The sequence below is a fragment of the Tympanuchus pallidicinctus genome, unplaced genomic scaffold, assembly GCF_026119805.1.
Source record: "Tympanuchus pallidicinctus isolate F22 unplaced genomic scaffold, pur_lepc_1.0 scaffold6, whole genome shotgun sequence".
NCBI classification, from domain to species: Eukaryota; Metazoa; Chordata; class Aves; order Galliformes; family Phasianidae; genus Tympanuchus; species Tympanuchus pallidicinctus.
In genome coordinates this window covers 9,991,697-10,010,438 of record NW_026294780.1, presented here as the reverse complement: position 1 = coordinate 10,010,438, position 18,742 = coordinate 9,991,697, and the positions used below count along the sequence as shown (strand labels likewise).

At 44.3% G+C, this 18,742-nt stretch overlaps 2 protein-coding genes across 6 annotated transcripts in view; both read right to left on the bottom strand.

Moving 5' to 3' along the window:
• NPAS2 (neuronal PAS domain protein 2) overlaps positions 1-18,213 on the bottom strand; it is a 97,624-nt gene extending 79,411 nt beyond the window's left edge. For 2 of the 4 annotated variants that reach the window (XM_052664888.1, XM_052664889.1), the window contains exon 1: positions 18,006-18,108. The gene's annotated coding sequence lies outside the window, so the exon portion shown is untranslated. Of the gene's footprint in view, positions 1-18,005 lie in introns of all 4 variants that reach the window. The other 2 variants (XM_052664886.1, XM_052664890.1) reach the window with 2 other exon arrangements.
• The window catches only part of RPL31 (ribosomal protein L31), a 662,822-nt gene that overhangs the window by 87,301 nt on the left and 556,779 nt on the right, over positions 1-18,742 (bottom strand). The gene's annotated exons all lie outside the window — the stretch shown is intronic.

Genomic DNA, 18,742 nt, shown 5'->3' with positions numbered 1-18,742 from the left:
TCGCTGAAGAGAGTGATAAGGTCTCCCCCATGCCTCCCTTTCTCTAGACTGAACAATCCCAGTTCCCTCAGCTGCTCCCCATAAGACTTGTGCTCCAGACCCCTCACAGCTTCATTGCCCTTTTCTGGAATGCTCCAGGACCTCAATGTCTTTCTTGCAGAAGGTGCTCAAAACTACGTGCAGTACTTGACACCATAACTTTTGAATAAAATAATGTAAATTTTATCATTCTTTACTGGTAGGAATTTTCTTAAATTCCAGAGAGGGCTCCCATTTTGTAGTCATGGTGTTTATATAACCCTTCTGCTTGATCTCTGATGGCTCACATGCACCAAATTTTCATACTGCTCATGTTTAAAAATTACACTGAAAGTAGTCCTGATCCTGCATGGAGGCCACTCTTGTGGTTTCAGTACTCTCATCTGCTCTGTTCAGACAATCACACACTTTGGAAGAGAAATTCTCTTTGATTATTATCCTTTCCAGCATTTTTTAATTATTACTTTTTACTTTTTTTCAAGGAGTTTCCTCGTGTGTGTGCCTTTTCCTCCACACTGAGGCCTTTAGCTCAGCCTATTGGTTAATGGGCTGCAGGCCCTTCCCCATGTCAAGGAAATAAGTTAACATCATCGTGTCACATGCCATCTCACATTGCTTTCTTTTTTTGTAATTGTAATTTCAATAGTCCCTTCAAAACTGATGAAATTTATAACACACCAGGAAGGCTCCCTTAGATTAAGCTGTTTTCTTATATACTAAAGGATGATCATGAAACATTAGCCATGATACATCAGCTAAATGGACTGAAACTTTAACACAAGGTGGATGACCTAGAGCTAGAATTTGGTACCCTTTCTCATTATTACTCTGCATGTATTTTCAGTTTATTCACTGGGAATACTTGTGAGACAGTCACTGTGATTAAGAAGGTCAGAATCTATCCCTATTGACTAAAGCTTATTTTAACACGATTTCTTTTGTACAGCTTTTGCTTGACTAGCAAGCACTTCATCAGGTGAGTCATCCCCTTTCACCGGGTCTAAAGCTTGCACAGTTTGATCTGTCAAGATTTATGGGCATGTATGCATATACCCCATTAAGCTACACCACTGAAGAGGAGGATGCTGTGTTGGAATAACAGGACACTTGCTGTGAGCAAGTAATATTAGAGTTGGGCTAGAAACACATTGTAAGCATGCTGGCAAAGGAGATGATTCCTCTGAAAAGGGATCAGAGCTGGGGCTGATATTCAAGCAGCTCTTTCTGGAGTAGAAATCACAAGCCTGAAAGCGGTGTCCCAGTTTCCCAGGCAATATAATGGGGAAGTGGGCCACACTGGGGGAGGATTCACAACCCACTGGGAAAGATCTGTTGCCTCAGTGTAGAAGGCACTGGGGCTCTGCATTCCTTATCCTACATGTGGCACGTGTAGGTGTAAGCAAGGCTTGGTTTGAAGCCACTTTCTCCTCAGAAGTCCTTTAGGACATGCATTTCTCCTGCTCACTCTGTAAGGAAACCAGGCTTTGGCTCTTGAGTGCTCAAGGCCCAAATCTGGGGGCTGGGAAAATGAAGGAGTTCTTCCACCACTCCTCCTTTTTTTTCCCCTGCTTGTCTTCACTGCTAATTCCTCCTCCATCTACGGGCTGATTCAATTCAGTAATTTGGCAAGAAGATAGCCTCTGGCTTTTATTTTTCTGATTTAGAGAGCTGAAGGAACTTCTGCAGGAGTCTCACCAGGTCAGGTAGCAAAAAGCAATTGGCAGAAGTGTCGAGCTAGGAGCAGGGGATGGGTGGGAGCTGGCAAGCTGGCATTTGCCAAACCAAGGGTGCAAGTGGGAGCAGCCCTTCACCATTTAGGGTAAGCCAGTGGTAGAGTGGACATCAATGAGCTTTAGCCTGTTGTGAAAACACACTTTCCCCTTTAGGAGATCTGTGAATCATCCCAGCTGCTCACAGCTATTTCCCTGCATGGCCTCACAAGGGGCAATTGTCAATTTTGTCTCACATCATTAGAAATTGATTTGGGAAAGAACACCTCCACCTTACCCTGATGACTGAGACAGCATTTTTCCGAGTGCAAAAAATATCCTCATAGTTTTCCATATCACATAATTAAATTGAAGCAGTTTAATTTTAAATTAAATTTCACAATATCTTTCTGGAAGGTTGCAAAGCCAACTTAAAGTAAATGCTGATCAATTCTATTTTATTTCTTATCAAGTCTTCCTTTCATCTCACACTATGAACCAGAGAAATGCCTGAGTTTTTCCCTCAGACTTTGATCACCGCATTACCATGACAACAATGTATTTACTGTAGCTATAATGGATGGACTTCAGATGTCAACTGGGTCCCTTGGAAGTCCATGGGGAGCTTTTGGTCTCCTTATACCACAGTAAATGAAAGAATGATTCTCTCAACTGAAGAGCTATCTAACAGGTAACTCGTATTTGCTCTCAAATTCCGCTGCTCTGCCAGCAACGTCCACTGCCTTCCATCAGTCTTAAATCTACCAGCTGTTTTAATGATATGGGAAAACAGGTCAAAATTTTATTTATTGGCATGCTTTGTGCTTAGCTGACTGAAGACCATAATCCAACAAGCTAATGCATCAATATGACAGGATGTGATGCATGGACATGGTGAAGGTGTTTATTGTTACTGTTTATGTTACTATTCTTTCCAGAGCATTACAGCCTTGCACAGCAAGAGAGAAATGTGTAAGGCTTTGTTCTTACACAGCTCACAACTAAAGGATGGTGTTTTTGCATGTATATAGACTTGGTGCATAAAAATATACGATAGAAACAAGACTATTATGCTCCTGAAGACATTGATACATGGAGTAATCAAGTCACTTCACCAATAGAATAACCTTTCAGCTCGAGGACAAGCTTTATACCTTATTGAATTACAGATACAATACAAAACAGCACATGTAACTCCTGATTAGGATGCAAGAAATAACTTAGTTACAGCAAGTTTCTTAACGTTTGTTTTCTTACGTTAAGGACTTGATGTACAGATAACAAAAACCCTTTTGCACAGAGATCTACAGGGAGCAAAGTATAAATATATATACAGTTTTTCAACAATGCCTGTCAATCTGCTCCTAAAAGATGCAATTAGAAGATCAGAAAGCTAAGTTAAAAGCCCATTTGATCTCAAGAGTTTGGCTACATACTGACAATTTTGGAAATAATTCCTATCAGAAAGAACTGTTGAAGCTTTATATAGGTCTGAACATATACTACTTATATTTTCTCAGATACAAGAAGAGTGCACATTTCTTTAAAATGAAATTGCATCAGCAGTCATAAAGATGACTCTAGATTCCAGCAGAAAAATTATTAGTCTATTAAAACCAGTTAACATTTTTTAATTTAAAATCTTGAAAAGCTTATTTAACCATACCAAAACATATCACAGCATCAGAAACACCTGAAAATGAGCAAGAAAGTAGTACTGTGTGCCCAGTATTAATCATTTCTCAGGTATGTAAACTTCAAAATACAAATGCCAGATTCCACAGTAAATTTAATCTTTTAAACTACCTTTAAAGCTATATAAATTCTTAGAAAAAGTTTGCAGGGAAATACTTTTCCACTAAACTAAATGCATTTTTTTTCTTTGACCTGCCTCAAGCTTGCTGAACCACAAAGGACACCTCTTTAAAACAGACAAAGAGGGCCAAAGTAGTCATACTACTGGAAAGTTGTGAAGGGAACGGAGCACAATAGGCAATAACATTGCATAGCCTCATTGCAGCCGCAGAACTCTGCGTGATAAAAGGCAAAAATTCGGTCGCGCTGGAGTTCAAAGGAGGCAGCATTTCATAGTAAACATGCTTTCCACTGCTTGCTTGGTGCAAAGTAGATCTGAACCCAGAAGACATTCATTCGAAACACCCCAAAGTGAAGGGAACCAGCCATGACCCATAAATATGTGTTGTATGTATGCTGTTCTTCCAAACTATTTTTTGGGCCTGTCAGTAGCCACAATAACGGAACTGGACAGTGCTGCTAGTGATGGTAGCTGTTAGTCATTCCCATTCCCTATCTGCATTAGATTCACTGACTCTGCCCTTCATGACCTGGCAGTGTTGTTCATAAAATTCTCTTCTTAGCCCTGCTTTTGTGCCTTGCCACTTGAAGACAGTACATTTTGGAACTAAGAACAAACCATGAGCTTAATTTTCATTTTTTTCTCTCACTCCCAAAATAAAGAAGCAATAATTTGAAGAGAAAACGGAAGAGCTCCTCTAAGAAAAGCTTAGCTCAATGAATCTACAAAATGATCAAGATGAAAATCTGAAGTCTTGAGGGCTTTATTAAGGGTCATGTATCTGGCTGCAGGAAATGTGAATTTTATTCGTGGCTAGGCTTGTCAGATCTCCCACACCTCTTGGCTTTTCTAGGCAGTGACTTGGGCACAGTGCTTGCCTGGAAGACTTGCAGCATGCCTCCAGCTAGGAGAACTTCTCTCAGCCACACAGAACTTTCCCATAACCAAACCACTTGAACTTGAACTGAAATTTTCCATTCTGGTATCTTCCTTGAGTTAGGATTATTCCTGATTTCAGCCAAAGGAGTTAAAAAGGAGAGGTGGTACATTCTTGAGAAATGTATCAACATCTTGCTTTGCAGGAGTGTGTGGCCTTTGCAACAAGGATATCCCCCTTTAAAAACCAAATGGAACAACAACATTTAATAAAATCAAAGTTGCCACCTTGTTACATGGAGATCAGTGTTGTCATTTCACAATTCATTCAGGTCAGGATAACTCAGCATTGGTGGCACAGAAGTGCCCCATGCTTGACCTGTCCCCCAGTTTAAGCTAGCAGTTGTGCATCGACTCAGAACTGATTGGGAAATGCCAGCAAATTAATATAACTTAAAATGACTGGTAACAAGAAACAAAAAAAAAAAAAAGCAAGCATAGTGCAATCATTAAATCATTAAGTACTGAATCATAATGAATATGCAGGAAGTGAATAAATTAAAATCACACAGGCAGACTTAATTACACTATTTCCTAATTTCTGAGCGCTTGACTTTGCATCTGTAGTGGATAACATTTAATGCAGCTTCTGGGAGCATGTGACTTTGCACGTGAAAATCCTCCTTACTGGACATTGTTGTGACATTTCCAAAATACCATCAGATTTCCAGCCACTTCAGCTAACAAGCTCTGGCAGCTGCCATGATCACAGGGTACCAATGCAGGTAGCGATCAGGGGAAGCAGCAAGAGGCAGGAATGAGGTGTTCTTCCTTTCTGGGCTTTCTGAGCATTTGCTGGCAGCAGAGAAGTGCTAAGTTTGCCAGTTTTCCATTCCAGGTGCCCAAGTGAGCAAGCAGCCCCTGTCTGTCCCTCTGATCTCCAGCTCTTTTCACACCTCAGATCCCTCACTCAGTCCAGCCTCACATTTGAGGACAATCATCTGCTCATCTCTATTTCTGGCTTTCCAAGTCTCAGGTACTTCCCAAGCAACTCTGTGCATTACTCCTTGCTTTCCAACCCCACTTCCAGTCTTTGCTCAGCCCAAAGGTCTCCTTGGCTTCTCTTCCAACCTCTTTCTCCCCACTGTGGTGCATGCAAGTTGCTATCCTGACCTTCCTCCTCCCAGGGTTCAGGTCCACATCTGCCCTCTTTCCAACTCTCTTCCTCCAGTTGGCCACAAAACCCTCACTTTGCCACATCTCATAAAGGGGGGCTCTTTCTCCATCTCTCCCCTCTCATTTCTCTCCACTGCCATGATCTGCAGATCAAAGCTCCTGGTCTTCTTTGCTCCTCATTTACTCTCTGTGTTCCCTCTCCTCTGGTCATCATTTTCTCATTGTCTTCATCTCTCCACTCACCAGCTTCCTGCAGGACAAAACAGCCCCATTTATCTTGTCCTCCAGAACACTTCTGAAAAAAATATTCATGGAACACTGTAAGGTGACTTAAACCCACAGTAGCTCCAAAGGAAGTCCTGCCTCCTTTCCTTGAATCAGCCACCAACATTTGTATATCTGTGCCATGAACCAGCTTAGGAAAACACAACAGCTGAAAATTAATCTATCCACACACAGAAAAGGTTAAATTTCAGCAAGATCAGCTTCTTAGTCTTGCCTACAGATCCTGGAAAAGGGAAATAACAGAAATGAGTATTCAAATTCAGGAGTAGGCAGGATTTTCTTTTGCAGTAGCAGTACATACTCACTAAGGCAAAATAGGTATGGCTTCAGATAAAGCAATGGAAAATTGGTCTTAAATGGAAGAATTTCCTACGCTGACAAGCTGCCTGGGTTCATTCCAGAAATGTCTCACAACTTCTCAGCTATTGCTTTCTTCTCTAAGAAAATTGTCTTGCAAGAGGTTTGCTTTCTGGCAAAACAAGAGGAGTTTCACCTGAAACAAAACTCTCCAAAAGAAACCTGGAGACTAGCTGGAAAACAAAACTAAGGAGAAACATCCAACAAGTTATTAACTCTAGATTAAAAAGCAGAAAAAAAGGTTGGCCAGAATGGAGTCCCTTCCTACCTTGGAATCCCTGTAATCTTTGAAAAAATATGTGCTTCTCAGCTCCCGTGCTACTGTGATGTCTGCTCCCTTTCCACCCAGCCCATCCCTGTTGCAGCATATGTGTGAGTCAGAGTGGGGAACTTGTCAGCCTTTAAATATGCACTTAAAATCTTTCCATATTCAGGAGAAGACTTAGATAAAATTCTTAGCAAATGGGTAATGAAAAGCATGTGCCTAAGTGTTTACCTAAATAAAGTTGCTTTGTTGAATCTGTGCTAAAATGTCAAGTGCCCATCAGGCACGCTCAGCATCTTCCCCAGTGCTCCCGCACACAGAGCCTCTGCCACGGTAAATGTTGCCTTCCCAAGGGAGGAATTTTTTCCCCCAGAGAATAGCCCAGAAGGAGAGGAGCCATCAGATCAAAGATAATGCTTACTTCTCCCTTACACCCCTGGCTTTCCCAGACTGCAGATCAGAGGGGAGGTCTGGAGACAAGGAGAAAAAAAACTTTCCTAAGAGAGCCATGAGAGATTCCCCATCTCTCATGTGGCTTTCCAAGCAGCCCATAACACAGCGAGGAGCTGTCTGTGCAGCTTGCTTGGAAGCTCACAGACTGAGAGATGGAAAGTCACCGAGTGCAGGAGTCAAGTTCTTTATCAACATCTCTTCCTTCCTACTGCTTTGCAGATTGCCAGTGTGCAGGAGGGATTTCAGACTGAGCGCAGCAAGCTGACCTTTTGTCTTACGTATGCAGGCTCACCTGGAGGAAGCAGAATCATCTCCAGTCTGTGTGATTGAAGAAGCCATGGATACTTTGGCTAGCTGGCCATTATTCATCATACTTGGGAGACCAAGTTGTTTAAGCTGAGACTTCAGAGGGTGAAGAAAAAATGTTGCACATTTTACATTATCTCTTGAAAATATGAAAGCTTGCTGCAGTCCTTGGATACAATATTTATGAATTGGTCTTTCAGCCAAATCCACTTCTGCATAAGGATACACAGCTGCCAGTACCAAGAAGTATGGTACTTCCCAAATATATCTTTGCCATTTTTAAAATCACTCTAGAGGCTTGAAAATAGTATTTCTTTCTTTGTAAGTTAAATCTCTAGGTCTGGTGTTTCAAAGAGAGCCTGAAATTAGCCAGATTTTTGTGTTTGTTTGTTTGTGCACGAGAATAATTGATTAAATCAACACAAGCGTAACTGATTATACACTCTAAGAACAGTACTGAGGAATTCAGCTGCAAAACGAGCGGCATTGTGAAGAGCTACACCGAATTTTTATGCTTGCATCTCATATATGGAATCCCCTCTCAATTACACACTACCCATTTTGAAATGTCTCATTACCTTACACCACTGGATATCTAGATTTTGAATGAACTTAACCGGCGTTATCAAGACAGAATTTTTTTAGATGTCTCCTTAAACTTTCTCATGAAAAGGAAGAATCTGCATAGAAGAGCATTTAAATACTCATGAGTTACAAGAAATATCATCCTTCTTTTATTAACCAGCATGATGACCCCGCAGTAGTTTCACAGTGGGGAAAAGATCTGCAGAGAAATATGGCAAGTCTAATGCCAATTATGACTTTGCAAATACATATATCATAGACCGAGCAAACAAAATGTGAATTCCAAAGTTAAACACTGAACTCATATCCCTAGGTACTCTGAAAAATAACCTATCTTGAAAAGAAATTGAGAAGACTATCAACAACAATAAATCTATTGTTCAGATACAGCTTAAATCATCCATTGGAAAAAGACAATTTTGAGCACAGGAAATAGCAATTGCATTAAAGAAGAAGTGATACCTTTCTAACTGGCATTACACCATGCATTTTGCCTGTAGTTTTTAATACATTTTAGGTTGTCCAAAGTAACAGAAAATTGGACACCATGTGACAATACCTTTACAAAAAGAGAAAATGTGTTTGCTTATTTGAGGAAGAATAAGCAACTTTAGCATTCTGCCTTTTAAATTGAATGGAATGTCTGGAGGGATCCAGATGCTAAGGAACTGCAAGCTGGTGGCCTTCTAAATTCTATACTATCCATCAATAAGGCACACAGCCATTATTTACTTCACAAGCATGAAGGGGGTCTTTTGGAAAAGAATTTCAATATCAGTTCCATTTGCAAGAAAATAACAATACTTAGCACTTTCAAAAGGCTTCTGTCTTAAAGCCAAAAACAATTAACAGGCAGAAGCGAGAGAATGACACTGCAGAGGTACCAGCAGGGACAAGGTACAGGGAAGGCGCAAGAGCAGCTGGAGGCAACACTCTGCGGTGCACAAGGAAATGCCTCACGAGGCTCAGCCACCAAGGTGGATCAGCACCCAGAAGAGGCTTCACCATGTCTCCTCTTTCTGCCAGAGTCACCAAGGCTGGAAAAGACCTTTCAGATCATCCAGTCCAACTGTCAGCCCACCCCCAGCACGCCCACTAACCACGTCCCTCAGTGCCACATCCACATGTCGCTTGGACACCTCCAGGATCCGTGACTCCACCGCTTCCCTTTGTAATGGCTCAGTCCCCTGCTCGGTGACCCCCTCAAACACATGGCTGTGAACTGATCACTGATCGGAGCCTACGCTTCTCTATTAGGCTGCCCTAGTTTGTAGACAAGAGAAGTGATGCACAAAGGCATTTTGTTTGTGGTCTAAGCTCATATCATTGCACAGTACAATTATAAATAAAACCTATCTATTTTGAGATTTCCAGTTTTGTTGCCATCAACAAAACCCTTTTTACACTGACTTTAAAATCCCAAAGTATTTTCTTCTGACTGCAATACTGTGCCAAATATTTTTGTCATTTCAAAACCCAATTTACTGCTAAGACCCTGCATGAATGCTTCAGAGGAACTTTTAAGATCTTGCCAGAATACAAGGAAAGATTACTGAGATGGATTTTGTGCAAATAAATCTCTGTCTAAATCACCAATCTTATAAACCTGTGCATCACCCTAAGGCAAGTGCATGGATATAGGCACCAATATGTTGAAGTAATCTAAAAGAGACAACAAAATTCCTCGATATATGCATGATCCATAGCAACTCTTTACAGTACTGTAGTCGGTGATGGTGGGGATAACGGGAGAAGTGAAAGAGGGAAGAAGAAAGGAAGAGAGGAAAAGGGGAGAAGCAGAATGAACCAACTGAAATAGATTAATAAAAACAAGGTCCTCTTGAAGAAAGCTAAAGATTAAAATGAAGTAAAAGGAGAAGAAACAGATAATTTTTTTTAAAGTAAAAACAACAACAAAAAAAAAAAAAAACAAAAAAAAAAAAACAAAAAAAGACAAAGTTTAGTGCTATCAGAAACTCAAGCCAGTAATTCTTTGTCAAGCCAAATTCCCCTTGACTTCAGTGAGAGTTTTGCCTTAATGAGGACAGTAGGATAGGCACCAAATGCAGCTTTATTTCTATACTTGAATAACAGCAAGATACAGCAAGATATTGTATTGTTGAAAAAGACTGTGCATTTTTGAAGAAATATGGATATTAGGGGCTAGGCAGTATAAGTGTAATTGCCACAACCAGCTGGGATACATCAGTGTGCATCAGCTTACAATGAAGCCCTTCATGCTGTAAGAAAGAGAAAAGATGAAAAAAGGGACTCATGTCACCTTGCAAATAACCAAATTAAAGGTCCAGGATTATTCCAGGAAAATTTCCATTTACTTCAGTGACAGCTCTGAAAACAAACAAGATTCTCCAGTCCTTCTTATTAAAAAAATAATACAAATACAACAGTGAATATGAGTGACCTATTTATTTTGTATCTGCATTGCTCTTGCTGAAATTGTTGGAAATGCACCCATGTGGTTCACACAAGTATTCTTTGATTAGGCTGTTTTCAGGCAGAGAGACTGAGAAAGTGTATTCCATAGATATGGCACTGATATAGCAAAAACTAAATCGGGGAACAGAATACTTTTCTGACCTTGGTAACCAAAGATAAAGCGATTTTAAAAGCTAGATGCTCATCTGATGAACAGGATGAAGATTTTGGCTAAGTGGTGGCCTTAATGGCCCATGAAGAAATCGTATACCTTTATAAATCATAAATTAGAGGAGCTCTCACAAGAAGCGTAATTGGGCTGTGGGTATGTCAAATGTAAAGCCTCCAATTTAAAACCTTTTACCTGTTTTAGATGTCAAAACCAGGAACAGGCAAAATACCACAAGTAAAATCTGGAATTACCAATACGAACAACAAGGCAAATATTTTGTGTAAGCACTACAAATAGCAGAAAAATACCCTGATTCCACCTGATCACACTGCACGCACTAATAATATTTATTATCTACAGCTCTCTGCAAGAACATCAATCTTATGCATGCTGCATCAGTTTTCCATGACTCTCAATGAGAGTCATCCCACCCAAATCAGTAAGTCCAAGATGTACTCATAGTTGGATTCCTTCTGCTGATCAGACAGTGGGCATTTCTCAGGTATTGCAGTCACATCCACCTGTCGATTGAGAGATTACAGGTGGGAGCTTCCTTGTTAAAATAGTCCTCCAGCTTAATGACACACCTAAGGGTGAATCAAGAGAAAAAACCTCAGGTTGGCTCATCGATGACAAAAAGATTAAAAAAAAAAATATCAAACTCAATTATTATTGTTTGCAGGACTAAAATTATGTTAAAGAAATTCATTGCCATCTGTATGCTTGTTGAAGTTGATTTTCTTGTTCTGGTTTTCTTCCCAACAATTGAACAGTATTGTCTATTTTTAAAGAAAATAAAAGCTGCTTGAATAATAATTTGTTTTTCCCAAGATAGAGGAAATCATAGTGATGGGCTTTAAGAATGGTTACCAAATTAGAAACGAGATTGAAAAACAAGTGTTTTCCCGTTCAAGGTTTTCACTTTAATGAGTTTTTATTTTCAACTCGATTGAGTGCTGACTACAGAAAATTCAAGGCTACCAGGACATTAAGCTGCTCAACCGACTGAAAAGTTTGATGCTGTTTCTAAAAAGTGAAGCTTATCTGGGAAATGAAATCAGTGTCGCTGCTCCGAGATAACTCTTGAGAAGAGAAGTTAATATGGCTTATTAAATAACATTAAATGAGATCCAGCAGGATCCACAGAATCCAGGAGTGCTCTTGGAGCTCCTGCTTGCTCCCCAGCTGCTTACGCAACACTGCTCTCCTGCTCAGTGTAAGGGCCTGCCGTTCGGTTACATAAGGCATTCCTAAAATACATACAGGCACTCATACAGTTCAGTCACACGCTGCTTTGAGTTTCTTAGCAGCTAGCACAGAGGAATTTTAAGAAATGACCACAACGACTTGCACGTTGCTGAATTTCAGGTTGTTTCTGTCATTTTCATACAGCTAGTTCTCATCTAGAAACAAGTGGATAACAGCAGCACAAGCTACATGTAAGTACTCTGACCACTGCTTAGGCACTACAGAGGTTTTGGTTTGGAACGGCTGTGGTGTTCATCACCTAGGGCTTTAAAATCTGCCATTCAAGTGATTAAGAAAATTCTGGTCCAGCAACCAGCAGCAAACACAACACTGTTTCTTTAACAGTGCCTGAGTGCTGTGGATAGGTGAAGAAAATGATTATCCTAAAGATTCTCCCATTCATTGGTCGGAATTTCAAAGCCTACTCTGTAAGGGATGGATAAAACTAATGACAGCACTGCCAGGTCAGGAAACGAGAGCATTGTGCCCCAAACCATCTTTCTGATTCTGGGCAGCAGCTAAGGCTGGGGCAGCGGGACAGGCATGTGGAGATACAACAGTCTTCCAGCAGAGACTCCTTCAGCCAGGCACTGTAGCTCAGCATTCAGTGGCTCTTGGCGGAATTGCTTCTATGAATGCAATTGCTTTCCGAACACACTTGAACCCAAGGAGATAAGACTGCCATCCTTGGCATGACTGCATAGCTAAATAATAGGACACCAGGGAGCGAGCTTGAGCCCTGTGCTCTGCTTTTCCAGCCCTGCATAAGCTTTTAGCTCATACCCTGGCTCTGCTCTGGAGCATATCAACCAGTTCCGTCAAACCAGCTCTTTCCACTCAAATACACCATCACAGGACAGGAAGGTGCAAGCCACCACGAGCTGCTTGCACTGGAGTCCCCAGTGCACCTCATGTAGCAGAGCAGCTACAGCTGGAGGAGCACCTGGCCCAGGCACAGACAGCCGTGGTATCAAGGAGTGCATAGAAGAATGCAGCAAATCAAATGCAGTATTTCCTCAGGATATTCACCAGGCTTCCAAGAATTTGCAGATCAAAGCTTCCTAAGCGAGAGGCAGTGGTTTTGTATTTAATAGCCGGTGATGGATTTCTCTTCCATGAACTCATCCAGTCACCTCATTAGCTGATGTAACCTCTCAGCATCCACATCCTGTGGTTAGGAGCTCAGCATTTGACCACACTGCTCGAGGAGCCACCTCCCTTTGTCTCAATCCCCATGACTGCCTTCTTCACCCGGTGCCCTCAAGGCTGTCTCTGATAGCAGTCACTCCCAGCTTGCCTTCTCCATGCATTGCAAGATTTTACAGATTTCTGTTTCCTTTCTTGCCAATCACTGCTTTATTAGCCTTGCCACTTCCCATGCAGAAACTGCACTGTTCCTCTGATCACCAAACCCTGAGTCTCCTATTCTCTTCCCTGCCACCATATGCTTTTGGAATGGAAGAATCAACATGTATAATCTCAAAGACATGGGTACACCCATAGTTTCTGCAGTGAATTAATGATTTTTCTTTTTTATTATTTCCATTGTTTTGTTTAGTTTTCTACACTCACATCTGTATGTTGCTTTGAAAGTTTTCCGAGTTGTTTATGGAAGATTTTATCTAACTTTCTGTATCTTCAGTGACTTGTGACAATGCATTTCTGTGATTTTGTTTTGGGTAACATATACTTCCTTTCATTAACTGTCAGTATGACATATTACATATGAATGCAAAACATATTACATGCACTTGACATGAGGATACTCAAAGAGAAAGAATGGTTTAGATGTCTAGGTAAATGATGCTTTGCCATGCTGGCTCTTGTTCCATGTTTTGAAATAACTAAGAAGTTTCGTACTTGAACTTCCAAATTTCCATTTTGATCTCAAGCCTACATAAACATCCTTCACACTTTTTTTCCTATATGATGGAATTACAGAATCACAGATTGTCTTGGATTGGAAGGGACCTCAAAGCCCATCCAGTTCCATCCCCTGCCATGGTCAGGCACCCACCAGCTCAGGCTGCCCGGGGCCTCATCAATCCTGGCCTTGAGCATCTCCAGGGATGGGGCACCACAGATTCTCTGTGCAGCTGTGCCAGTGCCTCAACACCCTCTGAGAGAAGAATTTCTTCCTACTAGCCAAACTATATCAACTCTCTTAATTTAGAGCCATACTCCGTCACTTACATGTCCTAGTAAAAAGTTTCTCTTCAACTTTCTTGTAGAATCCCTTTAGGTACTGTTGTATTTTATGCACAGATCCCTAAGAACAGTGGTAAAACAGATTAACACACTATCCTTTCCGTCACAATTGTGTCAGCAAAAGACCACCTGTTTTACAGACTTATGCCCAAGTAGAAGAAGGTGAGCTCACCTCCCAGTACTCACTATTTACAAGGTCAGGTTTTGGAATATTTCAGAGCTCTCAGCATGGAGCAGGGTGTGCACCTGCTGTACACGTGCTGCAGAAAACAATGGCAGACTTTACAGATGAGGGACAGGACAAGGAACAACAGGAAGGTACTGAGAGCAGACAGCAAAGTGTGTGCAATGCTAATGGATACTAACAAATGTCCAAGCTCACTGGAGGCCTATATGTTGGGAGAGGTTTACTCTTCTGAAGCCACAGGTGAATTTTCAGAATGATGCCAAAATAAAAGGCAGGCAGTATGGAAGAAATACTGACCTCTGCCATGGTTCTTGAATAAAGGAACAGAAGAGTCTTTCTGTTCTAAAGTATTATTAAACACGACATTTGGGTTGGACTGACGTATGTATCATAGTTTGCCTTTAGGGGAAGAAACACAAGAAATGAAGTATAAAAAACAGCTCTTATCCCTCCATCCCCAAAAAGTACACAGAATTTACGTGTATTGGTATAAGAAAGGTATGTTCCAAAACCCCTCAACCCAATCTACCAAGATCCCTGAGCCATGATAAGATAAATGCAAGGAGTAAATCATGTCTGCAGCTTCTCGGATGCTTCAGCACAAACCTACAGGGTCACATCACATCACATTGTCCTTCCTGCCCTACAACTGTTACATCTCTGAACTCAACTGGTGGTACATCAATATATACATCCTGTGTGGCACATAGCAGCAGGTCCCAACAAAGGGTCCCCAAAAAATCCCTGTATAATTCCACTACATAAACAAATCCACCACCATCTCTCCACTCTGCTTAAACAGTATTACACAGCATTTCCTTTTCAAATTTCTGTAATCAGTCTCAGAACAAGAAAGTCAGTCTCAGCTGATGCTGATTTCTCCTAAACTTCCAGCCTGAATTAAGTTAGCTAAATACAAATATTTGCTTCAGCCTAGTTCTTAAAAAGAAGTTGTAATAAGACCAAGGATCAACAGAAAGCTAAGCCAAATCCAGGAAAATGCCTGGTTTTTATACAGATAATGATCTCCCTACAAAATTTGCTATTTGAGTGCATCTGTCCTAAGAACCTGAAAGCAAAACATTGTTAAACACAAATGAAAGTTACTTAAATCCTAATGTCCAGCTTAGGAAGAAAAAGCAGTAAAGTACTCATAAAATACACATTTGAATGCCATTCTCAGCTGTTTTATTTTTACCACTTACCAATTGTACAGAGACGTCATTTGTTTGCTCTAAACTTACGGCTGTGCAAAATGTCCTATCCTTAAAGAATGCCAGGCTACAAACTGGAACAATTAGCTGCTGATCTTCATTTTCCTACTTGAAGCAAATATGTTACGATGCAGCATCAGCTCTGTGATGACATACTGTTTTGTTTCCACAGGACTTCGCTGTGTTGATTTATTCTTAATATACTGAGCAATAAATTCTTCCTGTGGAAAACCCACATCAGCTTACTGCAGGAGTAAGTGAGATGAATCCTGGAGGTCCACAGCACAAAAGCATAGTATGAGACTTAATGGGGACACACACAGCTGCCATCCCGCCTGTGGCAAGCCCACAGCTAGAGGAAGGTGGTGCAAAATGCACGATGAGCAACAAGAGCTGCTCCTCAGAGCAAGGAGACCACAGAATGATAGAATCAGAGCATCCTCTTAGAAGGGACCCAATAAGGAGCATTGAGTCCAACTGCCGGCTCCACATAGCACCACCCAAAATTCAGATCATCACCAGATGGCAGAGCAATTCCTGTGGGGCAAGGTAGAAGCAGGAGCTGAATAGCGCAGAAGGCTGTGTGAGGGGGAAGACGAGAAGGACAAAGAGTGGTAATAATGCAATCCAGTCACTGAAAGTTTGGAAACCACTGGTTTTGCAGGCCAAGATCTCTTGTTCCTGTCCACCACCAGATTCTTACCACGTGTTTATGTTCACCATTCCTTCTCTCGGTCTGGGTTTCCCCCTCTGTTTCCAGTTCCAGCCATTCCTCTTCACCTTGTTGCCAAACTTTGCCATGTACAGACTCCACCAAGCCCTCTCACTTAATTCCAAGGTCCCTGCCTTTCCCTTCCACCACACCTCCATCACCAGTGCTGCTTCTCCCCCCTAAGCCCACACTCTCTTTCCCCATGCATGCGAATGAAGCAGTTTCCCTTTCCTTCCCCACCCGGTCTCCATGCCAGCAGGCACACCAAGACACTGCAGACACAGCCCCACGTCCCCTCCTTCTGGTGCTCACCACAGCAGCAACATCTGGGAAGAAGACCTGCGGAGGGAAGCCCGCTCGGCCCTCCAGCCACAAGCAGGACAGCTCCCATCCTTCCCAGGAGGACGAGCTCAGTGTGTCATAACACCAAGAGCATCTCCAGCAGTGCCATAGGCAAACCCCCAAATGCCCACCACGTCCAAATTCTGGGAGATTTTCATAGGCTCAATGTGACGCATTCCCCCCGTCACAAGGTTGATCCCGAGCCAAGTATCTTTTTCCTGCTCCAAAACACTAAGCCACAAGAATTCAACAGTTTCAATGAAAGTGTTTTTTTCAACAGAGCCAAAAAATGCGGATTCACAGAAAAACAAAGATCAAGGTCTCCTAATGCAGGATGGGATATACCTAAACCATCTTTGTCAGATACGTGGTCAAAGAATGCAATTTCCTCTCACCACGCTTTCAGAAATAGCTGAACCATTTTATCTGAAACTTCCCAAAGAGATTCTGTCTTCAGCAAATACTCAACACGGAAAATGTCAGCCTACTTTCAAGCCTAGCAAATGCATAAGGACCTGAAAGCAGAGCATTGTATTAGAAAGCACAGGGTGATTTTAACTGTAGACAACATCTCTGCCTATGATAAAATAACAATACCTTCGAGTGCTGGGCTAGAAAATGGGACAGTTGCAATTCTACAAAGTATAACCTATGGGTTCAATGCATCATACAGGCAGGGCAGCACCTTTTTGTGTGAAGGAAGGCAATTTTAGGCATCCCTGCTGGCTGCACGGGTTGGAGCAGTGCTCAGCAGAGCAGCAGGGCCACGTCTGCGAGGCGTGAGCACTGCTAAATCAGTGTCAGCACAGCCTAACGCCACGGAGGGATGCAAACCAACACTCACTCAGGGGTGGAAGGGAGATGGCTTCCCGCTTCAAGATGCAGCCACTTGTTGAGTGGGCACTGAGAGCCGGGTTTGAATCATAGCATCACAGAACGGTTTGGGTTGGAAGGGACCTCAAAGCCCATCCATTTCCAACCTCTTGCCGTGGGTAGGGCCGCCACGCACTAGGTCATGCTGGGCAGACCCGCAGTCACGAGTCCGGGCAGCCCTTCTAGAGACGTAGAGCCTCGAAAAGATTAAAGTTCCTCTGCTGGCCGCGATGCTCAGAGCCGCTCGTTATTTCTGAGTCACTTGAGTGAAAGTAAGCTGCCGCCCTGCCGACAGCTACGAAGCGCCGAGTAAAGTTTATGGATGAACGTGCTCGCTAGCTGACAAACCGCACGGTGACCGTGCAGGAGAGAAAGAGCGCTCAACTCCTCGTGAAAGAAGTGCCGCGCTGCTGCCGAGCGCTGCGTTCAGCATCTCCCCACCGGGCACGCTGCAGGGAAGAGAGCCGGGGCTGGGTGCGCGGCTACAGCGAGCACCGCAACCCCTGCTCCCGTGCAGACGTCCCACCGGGCCTCAAGCAGAAATCCCCCCCGACCTCACCGCAACTTTTCCTCCCCCGCCCCAGCGGTGAGGCGATGACCTCTCACCGCGCGGGAGTCCGGGAGCCGGCGGGAGATGCCCCGTTCCCATCTCCCACCCCCCCGCGGCGGGGTCCCGGTGGGCTCCGGGGCAGGGAGCGGGCGGGTACCCCGAAGTAATCCGAGGGGGCCGCGGAGCCGCGCGTTACCTGGGCTGCCGGTGCTGCGGGAGCGCGGCGGGGAAGCCCCAGCCGCCGCCGCCTCCGCCGCTGCTGCTGTCCGCGGTGGCCACCTGGGTGCCGGTGCCGCCGGGCTGGATGCCGCCGCTTCTCCGCTGCCTGCCGGTGCCGCTGCGGCAGCGGCCGCCGCTGCTCCAGGCGCGCAGGAGGCCGGGCTCGGGAGCCGGCAAACTCTCGGTCGCCGCCGAGGAGCCGGGGACGCCGCCCGCCTCGCGCCCGGTGCCGGGGCCGGTGCCGTGTCTCATGGTGCGCGGGGCCGCCGCATGCCGCGCTGCCGCCGCCGCCCCGGGCGCCGCGGGAGCCGGGCGCGCCGGGGCCAGGGGCTCCGCCGGCAGCGGGAGGCCGCCGGGAGCCCGGGCTGCTGCGGGGGGGGCGGGAGGCCGGGGGCCGGGGGGGCCGCTGGCTCGGGCTGCCGCTGGTGCATTAAGTTAGACGCGCGGCCGGGAGAAGCGGGGCGGCCGCGGGGGCCGCGGGGCCGGGAGTTGGCAGCGAAGTTGGAGCCCGGCGGGTGAGGCGGGGGCTTCCCCCCCCGGCCGCCTCCATCCCCCGGCCGCCGTCCCCCGCCCTCAGCCGCCGGCGCTGGGGGGCCGCGCCCGGCGCCCCGCGCCCATGAGCGGCCGCGGGCCCGGAGGCTGGAGGCGGCCGATCGCCCGCGCCGCCTTCCTCCGCCGCCCGCCCGCCTTTCCCGGAGCTCAGAGCCCGCGGCC